General features: G+C 42.2%; 1 protein-coding gene across 4 annotated transcripts in view; it reads left to right on the top strand.

The window, feature by feature from the left end:
* Nucleotides 1–13014, top strand: part of psd3l (pleckstrin and Sec7 domain containing 3, like) — a 151326-nt gene that overhangs the window by 53169 nt on the left and 85143 nt on the right. The window contains exon 1 of one of the 4 annotated variants that reach the window (XM_064308529.1): nucleotides 10243–10593. The exons of the other annotated variants lie outside the window; for them this stretch is intronic. The gene's annotated coding sequence lies outside the window, so the exon portion shown is untranslated. Of the gene's footprint in view, nucleotides 1–10242; nucleotides 10594–13014 lie in introns of those variants that run through there. 4 annotated transcript variants of the gene reach the window in all.

Below are 13014 nucleotides of genomic sequence, written 5' to 3'. Positions count from 1 at the left end.
TGCGTGGTGTGTGCGCATGTATGTGTGCGCGCGCGCATGCGTGTGTGTGTGTGTGTGTTTGAGTGCACGCGCGCGCGTGTGTGTGTGTGTGTGATGGAGCATGCAGCTTTGATTTGTGCATACAGCTCGTCATGCTGAGATCAGCCTCCCAGGAGAGGTCACCGGCTGGTTTGAGCAGGACTTCACATTCACTTTTATATTAAACAGGATCGTAAAAAAAAAAACATGAATGTTGTTGTGAGCAGCATTTTATAGCCAAGTGATGTCATTTTTCAAGACTTGAAACAGACCTTACTCTTTCAGTTCAGGAGTGGAGCTGTTTTATGGTGAAGAGCATATCACTTGTGTGCCTTTGATCTGGAGTCAACCTGGCACACAGATACATGGTGGGGAAGTAGACCTCGGACTGCGTGCATAATTGTTTGGAGAGCATGATAATTGGTGGACTTGAACTTGCCTATAGTATGAGTAATTAAGAGCAAACAGCTGTAGCAGCTGTTGTTGGGTTTATCCTTAGTGTGAATTGTCAGTGACACTTGCTGATAATCAACATGGGCCGCTTCTTAGGAGAAGTATTTTCTGTGCTGCCCAGGATGCTCTGTACCCAAAAGATTTAATGGAATTGAGAATGAAGAAATGAATTATTAATGAATATATTTCTAGTTGAACAAAGAAAACTTGTGTTTCAGACTTATGTAAACATTTTACATCTACCTTTTAGCAGTTTAGACTTTCTTGTCCAGCTTACGTTTTCCACATATAGGCTAATCTATGAATTCAGCTGTATATTTACTGAACCAGTTCAGGCGAAGTACCCTGCTCAACAACACTGGTCCTCCAGAAAATCTGTGACAGAGTTGTGCTAGAGAACTATTTTAATTTTCCCCTGTTCAAATACAGAGCCCTCTTCAGCGCACCTTCCGTTGATATGGTGATCAATTATTCATTTTTGTTATTTGTATAAGACAAAACTGCTGCCCATATTAATTAAACATTTGTGACCCAGGGCTATAAATGTAGATACAATCCTTTCACTTTTTGTATTAGTTTATCCCTTGCTAGCAGGCTAATTGTATGATATAAACAAGTTGTTTAGTGATATTTAGTCGGTAACATTCCATTTCGGTTTTGAATTGCAGTCGCACAACTCTGACAAAAAAAACCTGTGTAATCAATGTATCACACATCCGTTTCAGTTGTATTTCAGGGAAAATAACAGTAATTCAAATGGCTGTTATTACTAGTCAAAACATTTTAAAAACACATGACAATCAAATAACAGAAATCCACAACAGCAAATTAATTTACCTGCTACTGTAAAATGTATCTCGCTTAATAGAAGTTCTGAAGAGGTTTCAAAACCTTCAGTCATGTACATATCTCCAGTCTGACTAAAACAAAAGGCCTTTATGATTGATGTGATTTATTTATGTTCGCATAAGAAAAATGAAAATTGAAATGGCATTCAAACAGAATGAGCAGGTGAGGTAAAGGAAAATCCACGGGGCTTATAAAGAGACATAATCCTTCTGAACTGACGAAGACGTGGCATGATTAATGAAATAAAAGAAAGTATCCATAACGAGGGCAGATAAAGGAGCATTTTAATATCAGAGGCTCCGCTCCGCTCCCTTCTGAAATCCCTGGTTTTTGTTTTCTCATTTACCACCATGCCGAGCTTGATCATATCGCCCATGGATGGAGTCAGACCCAGGCAGGCTCGTGCCACTCAGTAGCGTGGGTCAGGGAGGTTCAGCCATAGGGGCCTGACAGATTCAGCCCCGGTACGAGACACTGGCATGTTTCAGATACATCCGGGAGTGTCACTGCTGCTTTGCTTCCTGTGGGGTAGGGGGATGGTCATGTGACGTGATGTTGAGTGGCAGCTCCCACAGAGCTCCTGGTTTTCCTCATGAGAGATGTCACTTCCTCACCCTGGGTGCTAGCGACACGGCCAGTACAGTGACTCAGCAGCTTGTCCGTGCCAGGCGGATAAGATTACCTCTTGCACAAGCAGAAAATGTATCAACGCACACTGTATTTTCCTGCATTATTGGCTCTTAATGGTGCTACAGTGACCACAGCTGAAGTGGTGGTTTCAGAACATATCTGTGTGATATTATTTTCAAGTATTACCAGTGTCATACATGTAGTATCTGGGCACCCCTTGGTTTGGGGCTGTTTTTCATGGTTTGGGCTAGGCCCCTTAGTTCCCGTGAAGGCAAATCTTAATGCTACGGCATACAATTACATTCTAGAGGATTCTGTGCTTCCCCAACAGTTTGAGGAAGGCCCTCACCTGTTTCAGCATGGCAATGCCCCCAGGCACACCGCAAGGTCCATATAGAAACGGTTTTGTCAAGAACATTGTGGAAGAACTTGGCTGGCCGGCACAGAGCCCTGATCTCAACCCCACCTTTGGGATCAATTGGAAAGTCAATTGCGAGCCAGGCCTAATCGCCCAATAAGTGCCCAACCTCACTTATGCTCTTCTGGCTGAATGGAAGCAAATGCCTGCAGCAATGCTCCAACATTTAGTATAAAGCCTTCCCAGAAGAGTGGAGGTTGTTATAGCAGCAAAGTTATAAAACTCAGTATTAATGCTCATAATTTTGGATGAGATGTTGGATGTCATGCGTCCACATACTTTTGGCCATAAAGTGTATATCGTAACCTAAATGTTAATTTACATAATTCCAACCGCATGTGATTTGAGCACTTGCGGTCTCTGGTTTCTTGTTTATGTATTTAAGTGTCAGTGCTGTCTCTTTAAAAGGAGACATCAGTAATGAGCAGTCTGTGAGAAATGAGTCAGGATAAAGCCGCAGCTGCATTCAGTCAAATGGCAGTAACTGAGTGGATTATCAGGTGGCACTACAAGACTGGTCATCAAACGGAAAACAGAAGACCCCCAAAATGGTTAGTCACGTAACAGGAGTCCAACACAGATGGCATCATGAGGCAAAACGGGAATGCTTGCAGATGTCCTTTTGCATATATTTTTTATGTGGAAAAATCTGACCAAGTAGTGCAACGCGAGGTCTATTTAAAACCCTCTCTACGAAGAAGCATGAGAATCTATAGACCACAATGTGCGAATGACATCAAAAGCCGTATCACCACGGTTCAGCTCAGAATCTGGTGTGCACCAAGATTCAGTTCTGAGACTGACGATATTTCTTTACTTTGACATGGGGATATTTATTTCCCTAGGCCAGGAGGACCTACAAGTCAGCAACAGTGCCTCAGGTCTACAGATCGAAGCTGAAGCCCCTGGGAAACAAGTTACTGTCTCGCAGTAGTTTCCACATCAGACTGCTTTGTTCTAACTCAGCAAAAAAAAAGTCAGCCTGAAGCTGCAGCTGCAAACTATAAAATGCTGCTTTATTATTAGCACTTAAGCTACATTACATGACATTGCGTTCATTTAGCAGATGCTCTTATCCAGAGCAACTTACTATATATGAGAAACACGAGTGCATTCACGTGATTAATATGAGTTAGACCTGGCTGCCAGCATTCCCAGATCAGCAAGTAAAGATGCAAGCTCAGTACTAATGCAAGTTAACTATGCCACTCAAGAACTAAAGCACACATTCAGAATGCATACAGACTACATCCGTCACAAGCCCAAAGACGAGTAACATAAAAATGCTGTAGAAATATAGCTTGAAGCCATGAAATACCACAGCCTGAATTGGTACAAAGGTGGGAGTTCCTGGGGTGAGGGTGGGAGGGGAACCAGGATGCAGTCTGAAGGGGTGGTTCTGCTGTCTGTGTTGGAAGACAGCCAATGATTCTGCTGTCCTGACTATTTTGGGTCTGTTCCACTATCTGCACCGACAGGCATCGTGTACATTGACCGTTGCATGTACTGCGGCTATAAACGGCAGGAAAAGAGAAAGACAAATACATGAAAATGAATGACTTTAAAAAGAATTACTCTTGCTCAGATTTTGTTCTGCAGTGGTATAGCAGAGTCACAAGGGTGCTGAGTCACACCCCTTACTCCCCCCTCCCTTCTCTTTACATCTTTTTTTATCTCTCCATTGGAGTCCAGAGAGGGCAGTGGTGAGCAGCTCTACTCTTCCGGGTATGGGGGGGGGACGTCTTGTCCTCTTTCTCCTTGTCTCTCTCTTTCTCCTTGTCTCTCTTTCTCCTCGCCTCACTCTTTCTCTCTTTCCTCACTGTCCCTCTCTTTTTCTCTCTCTTTCCATCCTCGATGCTGCTGGTTTGTCCTCTGCCTCCCGCGGAGCTGGCGGGTCTGTGGGTCTGACTCATGACTGTAATCCCTGACCCTCCCCTCGAGGGAAGCTCTGTCGTTGTCATGGCTATCTTAGGATTCGAACAAAACAGACTAATGCCTTGGGAGGCGAAGTTCGAACAAGAACGACACAGACCCTGTCCGTAATTCAGGCCGCAGCTTGACAAGGAATCTGATCAAAGACGAGGAACAGTGCCGTAGTCTATAAGAGCAGAGGAGGAGTGCCTGTCTATAAGAGCAGAGGAGGAGGAGTGCCTGTCTATAAGAGCAGAGGAGGAGTGCCTGTCTATAAGAGCAGAGGAGGAGTGCCTGTCTATATGAGCAGAGGAGGAGTGCCTGTCTATAAGAGCAGAGGAGGAGTGCCTGTCTATAAGAGCAGAGGAGGAGTGCCTGTCTATAAGAGCAGAGGAGGAGTGCCTGTCTATAAGAGCAGAGGAGGAGTGCCTGTCTATAAGAGCAGAGGAGGAGTGCCTGTCTATAAGAGCAGAGGAGGAGTGCCTGTCTATAAGAGCAGAGGAGGAGTGCCTGTCTATAAGAGCAGAGGAGGAGTGCCTGTCTATAAGAGCAGAGGAGGAGTGCCTGTCTATAAGAGCAGAGGAGGATGCCTGTCTATAAGAGCAGAGGAGGAGTGCCTGTCTATAAGAGCAGAGGAGGAGTGCCTGTCTATAAGAGCAGAGGAGGAGTGCCTGTCTATAAGAGCAGAGGAGGAGTGCCTGTCTATAAGAGCAGAGGAGGAGTGCCTGTCTATATGAGCAGAGGAGGAGTGCCTGTCTATAGAGCAGAGGAGGAGTGCCTGTCTATAAGAGCAGAGGAGGAGTGCCTGTCTATAAGAGCAGAGGAGGAGTGCCTGTCTATAAGAGCAGAGGAGGAGTGCCTGTCTATAAGAGCAGAGGAGGAGTGCCTGTCTATAAGAGCAGAGGAGGAGTGCCTGTCTATAAGAGCAGAGGAGGAGTGCCTGTCTATATGAGCAGAGGAGGAGTGCCTGTCTATAAGAGCAGAGGAGGAGTGCCTGTCTATATGAGCAGAGGAGGAGTGCCTGTCTATAAGAGCAGAGGAGGAGTGCTTGTCTTAATGCGCTGGTGGTGCATATTCCTGTGAGCTTCCTGATGGCTGTTGGTGGTGTGCTGTATAATGGGATATCAGACAGCGGAGGTTCATCTGGTGGTCAGGTCGTGTGTGCTGTTTCCTGCGCCGCAGGGTGCAGCTGTTAGAGACCCTTCCCATGATGCCTTTCTGTTTTCTGGACAGACGTTGTGGGAAGAAATGATTCTTGGTGGATGTGGCATGAGCATACGCACCCACACGCAAACAGTCGGACAGACGCATGAAAAAAGATGTCTGTATTCTATTATTTTATAAATCCTGATGATATCGCAACATCTTGTCGGTTAGGCCAATATATGCTGTTGACGTGTTTTAATACACAGTAGCCAGGGGGTGTATTTCTGGGAATTTAATGTGTAGTGGTGAAAATTCTATCAATGAAGCCCATACACCATATGCAGTAATTAATATAATAATTCTAGAATATCATGCGTATTTCAGCTAAAGATTGAAGCCAGGGTTTGCAACAGTGTTTACAAAGTGCCATCGCTCAGACACGAAGACGTTCACAGGAGTTTGAAGTGTTGTATTTTTCTTGACACACATGATTTGCGGGTCCAGCATGGTGGCTGTTGTTGGGCTGCTGAGCGGATAAGCACAGCCTTGAAGTGAAGTGATTTTCTCTTGAGTGCTCCTTGTGGACCTGCCATTCTCGCAGTATTGCCTGTGATGTGTGAACTCGCCCCTTCCTTCCTGGGGGGGGGGGGGGGGGTGTTGAAACCTGCCTCGGGCTCTTGCAATTCTATTTGGGCAGTCGTATTATATATTATGAAATAATTTTTAAAAAGATTGGTTCAATTGCATAAGGAGGATGGGAATATGGCTGTGTGTACTTGGGAACAGAATCAGCATATAGTCATGTCTACATACATCTGGAATCAGTCTTCGTAGAAAAGGGTATATGTTGAACTAGCATACAGTATGGATGTGAAATTTAACCTTTAAAATAATAATTGTTCTCAGCCAGTTTCTATTTATTTTCTCTAACCAACAATAAAGCTTATAATTTGTTTAAAAATAATAATAATAATAATAATAATAAATAAATAAATAATAATAATAATAATAAATGGTTTTTTAATGGCATTCATTGAGTTGTCTTCAAGCAGTACTGGGGATGGGGGCTTGCTATTGTGTGTGTGTGTGTGTGTGTGTGTGCGTGTGTGCGTGCGTACGGGGCATATGAAACCTGAGTGTTTTCACACACGTTTCTTCATTGTCCCTGTTTGAATTTTGTTGGCAGCTGTCCTTTTCACACTCTGCATTCATCTGTGTTACTGCTTATGACCTCAGCAACTCATTTTGGTCCTTTTGTTTGTACTTACATTGAATTCTGTCTCTGGTATATAGTATATATCGTGGAAGTGAAAGGGTGTTGGGGTTGTGGCCTGTGAGTCACAGAGAGAATTGCTTCCTGATTTCAGTAACTTCCTCTCACAGTTCTTTTTTGATATTTAGAGGAAATGGTCTAAATGCAGAGCGAAAATCTCACCGGACGTAGGTGACCATTATTAATATTTATATTATCAGTGGAATGCCTGGTATTTTCTATATAGGTGAGTACATTCTTGAAGGTATTGTATTACCTTCAGTTGAATGCATTACACATTTAGTTACTGAATAAGTCAATTGTGATGTGTTTGCAGACAGATCTGGATATATTTTTTTACGGCCCACACACAGTTGTATTCGTACGGGGAATCTTAAACAATACGTACCCAGCTCCTTTTAAGAACACTGCGTTCCTTTTCCTAACAAAGGTAACACTCTTATATTGTGTGTTGTAAAGATTTATTTTCTCATCTATAAAATGAAGTACTCTCCGCGTAATGGTCAAATGGGTTGGTGTCTCAAAGAAAGTTAGACAAATGATTTTCTCAATAAATTGTTTAGATCAGTGAATGAATTTGGAGTGAAGGTTGAATGAAACTCATACGTAGTTAATGGACAGTACTGTGATCTCCCCAGTCTTACCATTAGGATGGCATGATTGAAGAGTATTTAATGTCCGGAGCTCAGACATAAGTGCCTTTGGGGGTTGCACAGCTGGAAGTCAGTGAAGAACAAAAAAAATAATTTCATCGCTGTGAGTCCATTTGAATGCAATATTAACAAGGGTTCCTTTTTCAAAGTGACAGCCCCTCACCGTTGCTCTGTACAGACGTGTAACGGTGAGTTTGCCGGAGGTGGGGAAACCGCGCATCTTACAGTGAACACTTAACCTAAATCTCTTCAAAAAGGCCAATTTCAGAATGTTTCTGAGAATGAGATTTTAACCCTAAACTACGGTGCATCTGGTCCTCAGTATGAGACGAATGGTGAGAACCCTGAAAAATCTGAATTAGAGGTACCCTAAACTCTGCTGCAGACATTCATTCTCTAGAATTCTCCAGCGAACAGACCCCAGAATTATTCAGAAAAACAGATTCTCTGAATTCTCGGAAAAGACTCCAGAATTATCTAGAAACAGTCGGACTCCGTAATTCTCCCTCGGCCTTTGCTCTAAAAACCTCAGCACCGTCAGTCTCCGAGGGACGGCTCTCAGTCTTACTGGATGAGGCCCGTCTAACTCGTCCTGATGGTAAGGTCAGGGCACCACAGTGAATCAGTGCTGGGAAGTATTTGCGCAGCTGTTTGGACACACCCTCCCGGTCTGCAGGAATGCCCCTCAGTCCAGATGTGGTCTGTCTGTGGTCATGTGTGTCGGGGGGGAGGGATGGGGGATGGCTCATGCATGTATGCTCACTGAAGGGAATATAAGCTCCAGCTTTGTGCAGTTATGCAGCTTCTCATTGTTTGACCAGTCTGGGCTTTGTTCAGGTTGTTGGAGCATGTGTGGCCTCTAGCCTGCAGCACTCTTGCATTACACATTTTGTCATTAAATATTTGGGTTGCACTATAAGAGAGACTTTGCCTCACACAACATCTTATTTTAACTGGTTTCACCTACCGTTTGGAGATGGTTACGCCGGGCAACCCTACAGGCAAAAATGTAACTGTATCTTGAGTCATTTATAAGGTTGTTAATATGTTTTGTGTTCTCTTAAGCATGCGATTTAGACAGTATCCATAAAAATTTAGACTGTTCACCATCTCATTTCACACCAAATGAGCCAGAAAACTAAATACAGAGGCAAGTACAAAAACAGAAGAAAATGTCTTGACTGCATCTTTGAGAATAGCTAACAACATGGAGACAAATGGCTATCCCTGCAGTGCCTGTCTGCTGCTTGTTAAGGCTGTAATTTCCGAGGTTGTAAAGGTCCTATGAAATCTGATTCCCTTTGGATGTATTCAAAGCGTTTTGAGTTGCTTTTGGAAACTTGGTTTGTTGAGTTATACTTTTGGTCAGAAGTTTTTTTTATGGCATTGCAGGGAGCGAGGAACTCCTTTATCTTAGTTTAAGATGTGTCATGCTATAGCCAGTTGAATTCTGTTTTTGAGCATAAAATGTAACTCACTGGCTGAGTTTAATTTATACAGCCTTTTTTATTTGGGTGGCAATATTTTTGGATGCATTACAGTGCTGAAAATGTATTTTTGTTTTTTCCATATGCCTTATTTTGAGTATATTACAGTAAACATTTCTGTAAAGGTAGGTCAGGATAGTGGAAGGTGTCACAGCATTCAGATAAGACACGGTGTGTCATAGAGGCAACAGGATCAGTATGCCACAATTACTAAATCAATTATAAATCATCAAAAACTGCATGCACAGTTTTGACCTGCACTGGGCCTTAATTGAGATCAAGTGATAGTGAAGTCCTGATGAAGAGACAGTGTGGTTGGAAGCATTGCTTCATTTGTTATGGGGAGCAGTAAATCATTGATTTACTCTGTTAAAATTTTTCCACATGGTTTTTCTGTCCTCCACCTGCATAAGCTATTGGATGTGTCTGTGTTATCTTTTGTTTCCATTTCAGAGTTTTTGCCATGTATATTGGCTTATGACAGGACCAGCTGAACACTTCGCTTCTTCTTAGCTTCCATTGCAATCAAATCAAACAAAAATGCTGCCCATCTATCCGCCGCAGCAGAGAGCTCTTGCTTAACTTTACTGTTAACGTGTTGATGACAGACTAGAAAATAATGGCAGTAGGAGAGATGACTGCAACAGAGAGCTAGGGCCCTATTCCCTCTTGATCTGCCTCCATCCCTGTCACGACAGGGATTTTTAAAATGTCATTTTTAGGGATTTTTTTAATTTTTATTTTTATGTGCTGCCATTGGCACGTGGGGGAAGTAATACTCAGAATTGTACTCGTTTCCTTTTTAGCATAATGGTAAAGTCTGGTAAAGCATGGATATTAACTGACTCCAGCTTCATGTTCGACATTAAATGTGAAAAAGGGCTAGTCTCTTTCTTGGAATTTGCATCCTCTAAACGCACACATGGCTCAATATCAAAGAAGAGATGTGTATGCGTGTACTCTGAGACCTGCAGGTTTTTCCGTAAAATTATTCATTTTGCTATTTTTTTTTTGGCATACAGTATTCTTCTTGCGTTCCAATTCGACATTATACATAGAAATCGAAACGTCAGTGCATTCTTTCGGGATTTGTAACTGTAAAACAGGAGAGTGCAATGTCTCGGCTGAAATGATTCTATGTGTAGCAGGCACACAATTCAGTGTGGAGTAGCATACGTCAAACCACGTCTGGTCTGGAAATACAATAGGCTACTGCGAGCCAAACTTGCTGATCGTACATCGCTTACCGCGTTTGCCACATATTTTCAGTCGAAAGTCGAAATGGATCAATTTAGGTACTTTTAGTCAAAGGCTGTACACGAAACGGCACAGTGCTATTTTAGCCTGCTGCACGAAAGGGGAAGTTATGTGGCGAGGTACGGGTGGGAGGCAGGATGTGAAAAGTTTCCTCTTTGATGTTTCGAGGGAGCTCTCTTCCTCGGCTACTTCTCAGGCTGGATGCAATGGTTTGTGGGAAATGCCTCCACATTTTAGCATGAGAGATGAGCTGGGAATCACCGAGGCAAAACTTTCTTTCATATGCTTTTTTTGCCCTTCGTTGAGCAGAATGTGGAGGAGTGGTGTTTATCTTTCTCTTGACGTTTCATTAGTTAGTGCACATTGCACTTAAAATTGGATTTGAATGCAATCCAAAGTACGGATTTGTGTTTTTTTTTTGAAACGCTGGAACAAAAACTGAACGGCTATGATGCGCTTTTGTGTACTTAACGCCGGTTTTCTGTGAAGCGACTACAGGTAAATAATTTTGCATTATGGAAGTTGTCCATTGTTATACTATCTTAGGTAGTATTTTAGAGCAGACGAGTAGCGCTGATTCGTGTGGCTAGCTTATGGCTAGCATTATTTGCTAGATGTATTTGTTTTCCGTTTTATTTAAATAGATAAATGCATATATTTCGCAGATTAACTGCTGGTGAGATTCTTTTTAGAGGGCGGGCCATCTGCTCCGTTACACGTCTGTGCACTGCCGTATTCTTTTCTTTTCTCAAGTTTCTGACCGTGAAAGAACAGTTAAGAAGTTCAGGATTAACAGACGAGTCAGTTCAGTGGCAACTTCGCTATACGTCTGATGCGTAGTCCCTTTTTATACCTTTCGTTGAAAAAATGGCAGCAATACTTGGTATTTGTGGCCAAATAAATGTTGACGTTTAGTATGCGTCGTTTCGGTGGTGTCAGTAACTGTTAGCTCTGAAGTTTGCTGTGCGGCAGAACTAGAACATTTTAAAAAACTCTTACTGCAATAGACTGGATTCAGAAAAGCAATCTGTTAATAAATGTATAGCACGTGATGCGTATGAAAACCAGCTGTCTGCGTTCATCATAGCTGCGAGACTTAACAATAACTTGAACAAATTAAACGGCCATTCACAGAATCGTTTCGGTCGTCTTCCTCAATTTATTTATGTACTGAACGAAAGACGTAGTGAGAAAGTCTTTAACATGCAAGCACTTGGGTTTTCAGAACTGTGTGACAAACCATTTCTAATATTTAAACGGATGATAATATTTTATTTTCTCCCATTCTTGCGTCTCTAACAGGTTTGATTATTCTCTTACGACAAAGGGGCAACCAGTTAGTCCATCGCTATTGATGATTTAACAATAAATGCCATGTATTGTCTTAATATGGTGTACACTGGTCACAACAATGCAGTGATCTTCAGACTTTAGGTTTTCATGTAACGTGAACTGTTTGCAGTATAGGCCTAATGCAGAACATTTGTTTTGTCCATTCATTTATTAGGCGCACTTGTGGTTTAAGTGTCGTCGGTTGTCCTGGAGCATAGACTTGTGGGAAAGCAGCAGTAGTGCTTTGGGAATTCTCGTGTAGAAGTTGAGTTGTGCAGTGGTTTCAGGCTGGTCAGTGGCATAGCTTTCATTCCAGATAGGGGTTGGAGGAAGACACTCCCTGCAGTCCCTTTGGGTTTTAATTTATTTTCCTTTTCGAAAATAAACATGCAAAGTGTGTAATTTGAACCGAGGTTTTAGGCTTCTTGGCTCTACTCACTGGTGATATTACTTGAAGCACTGCTCAGAGAATTGCTCTGAATAAAATTATGCTTGCTAAAAAAAAAAAAAAATTCCAATATTTTCATAAGCTGTCTGACAAACGGAACTGTTTATAGTGTATGATATAATTTCAAATATTTTTTTTTCTGTAGCAGCAGTGCAGACAATACAGAAGTATAGAAAAAGAAGAAAGGAAAAGCTGGTGCATTAAAAATGTGTTCATTCATTTATGAAAGCTGCATTGATAGTTCAAACGTGTAAATACAGTGAAAGATATCAACCTGCTGTTCAGACAGAGGAGAATATAGAGGCTGCTGGACTAAGGTTCTCCAAACCCTGACCATGGGCTGTGGTGACTCACTGCAGCGATTTCCTTTTGTAACAAGACATGAGAATCTGTAGGCTACACTTGACAGTGGAAAATTCTGCCTGTCGTTGTTGAACTGTACAATGTCTGGAAAGGTTGAATTCTTCAACTGCTATGGGAGCTTAATGTTCTGTTCAGGGATGCTGAGTATACAGAGCATCTGCTGAGTATCTCTCTCTGGGTACAGGTGGCATTGGGTCTTTCCCGCCCCCATTTTCTGTATCAAGCTGTTTTTGTATTTGTCTGTCTTCTGTAATTTCTTTTTTTTTTTAAAACCACTTCCCATAATGACCAAGATTACAGAAAACACTGCTCAACTATTGCGCGTTAAAATCTACTCATTATTTATTAATGTAGTCTACATGTAAAATTAAATTTACTACTAGCCTACACTGGCATGCAAAACTGTATAAATCGTTCACAAAGTGGTCTGAAGGGCCACAACTTTTCCAGTTTCACTGGCAGATTAAAAAACTGAAAATATTATGCTCCTGTTCTAATTGTCTGCATACTGTCATACAAGAATAAATTTGTGTCATTTAATGCTGCATCACCTTATAATAATAAAATAATCTTTCTGTTATGGTAAAGGCCAGTGTAACTTTCATAAATGAACACATTTTTACTGCTGATATATATTAAAAAATTGGTTAACGGTGATAGGAGAGCGCATGGTACATTTGTCCTTTCCCAATGTGGGGAGGCTGTGGACGCCTCTCCCTCTCGTTCGCAGCCCTCCAGGTGCAGTGCCTCGTTACAGGATCAGACCCGTCCCAACA

This window comes from Anguilla rostrata, chromosome 14, assembly GCF_018555375.3.
Source record: "Anguilla rostrata isolate EN2019 chromosome 14, ASM1855537v3, whole genome shotgun sequence".
Lineage (NCBI taxonomy): Eukaryota > Metazoa > Chordata > Actinopteri > Anguilliformes > Anguillidae > Anguilla > Anguilla rostrata.
This window is presented reverse-complemented; position numbering and strand designations above follow the sequence as displayed.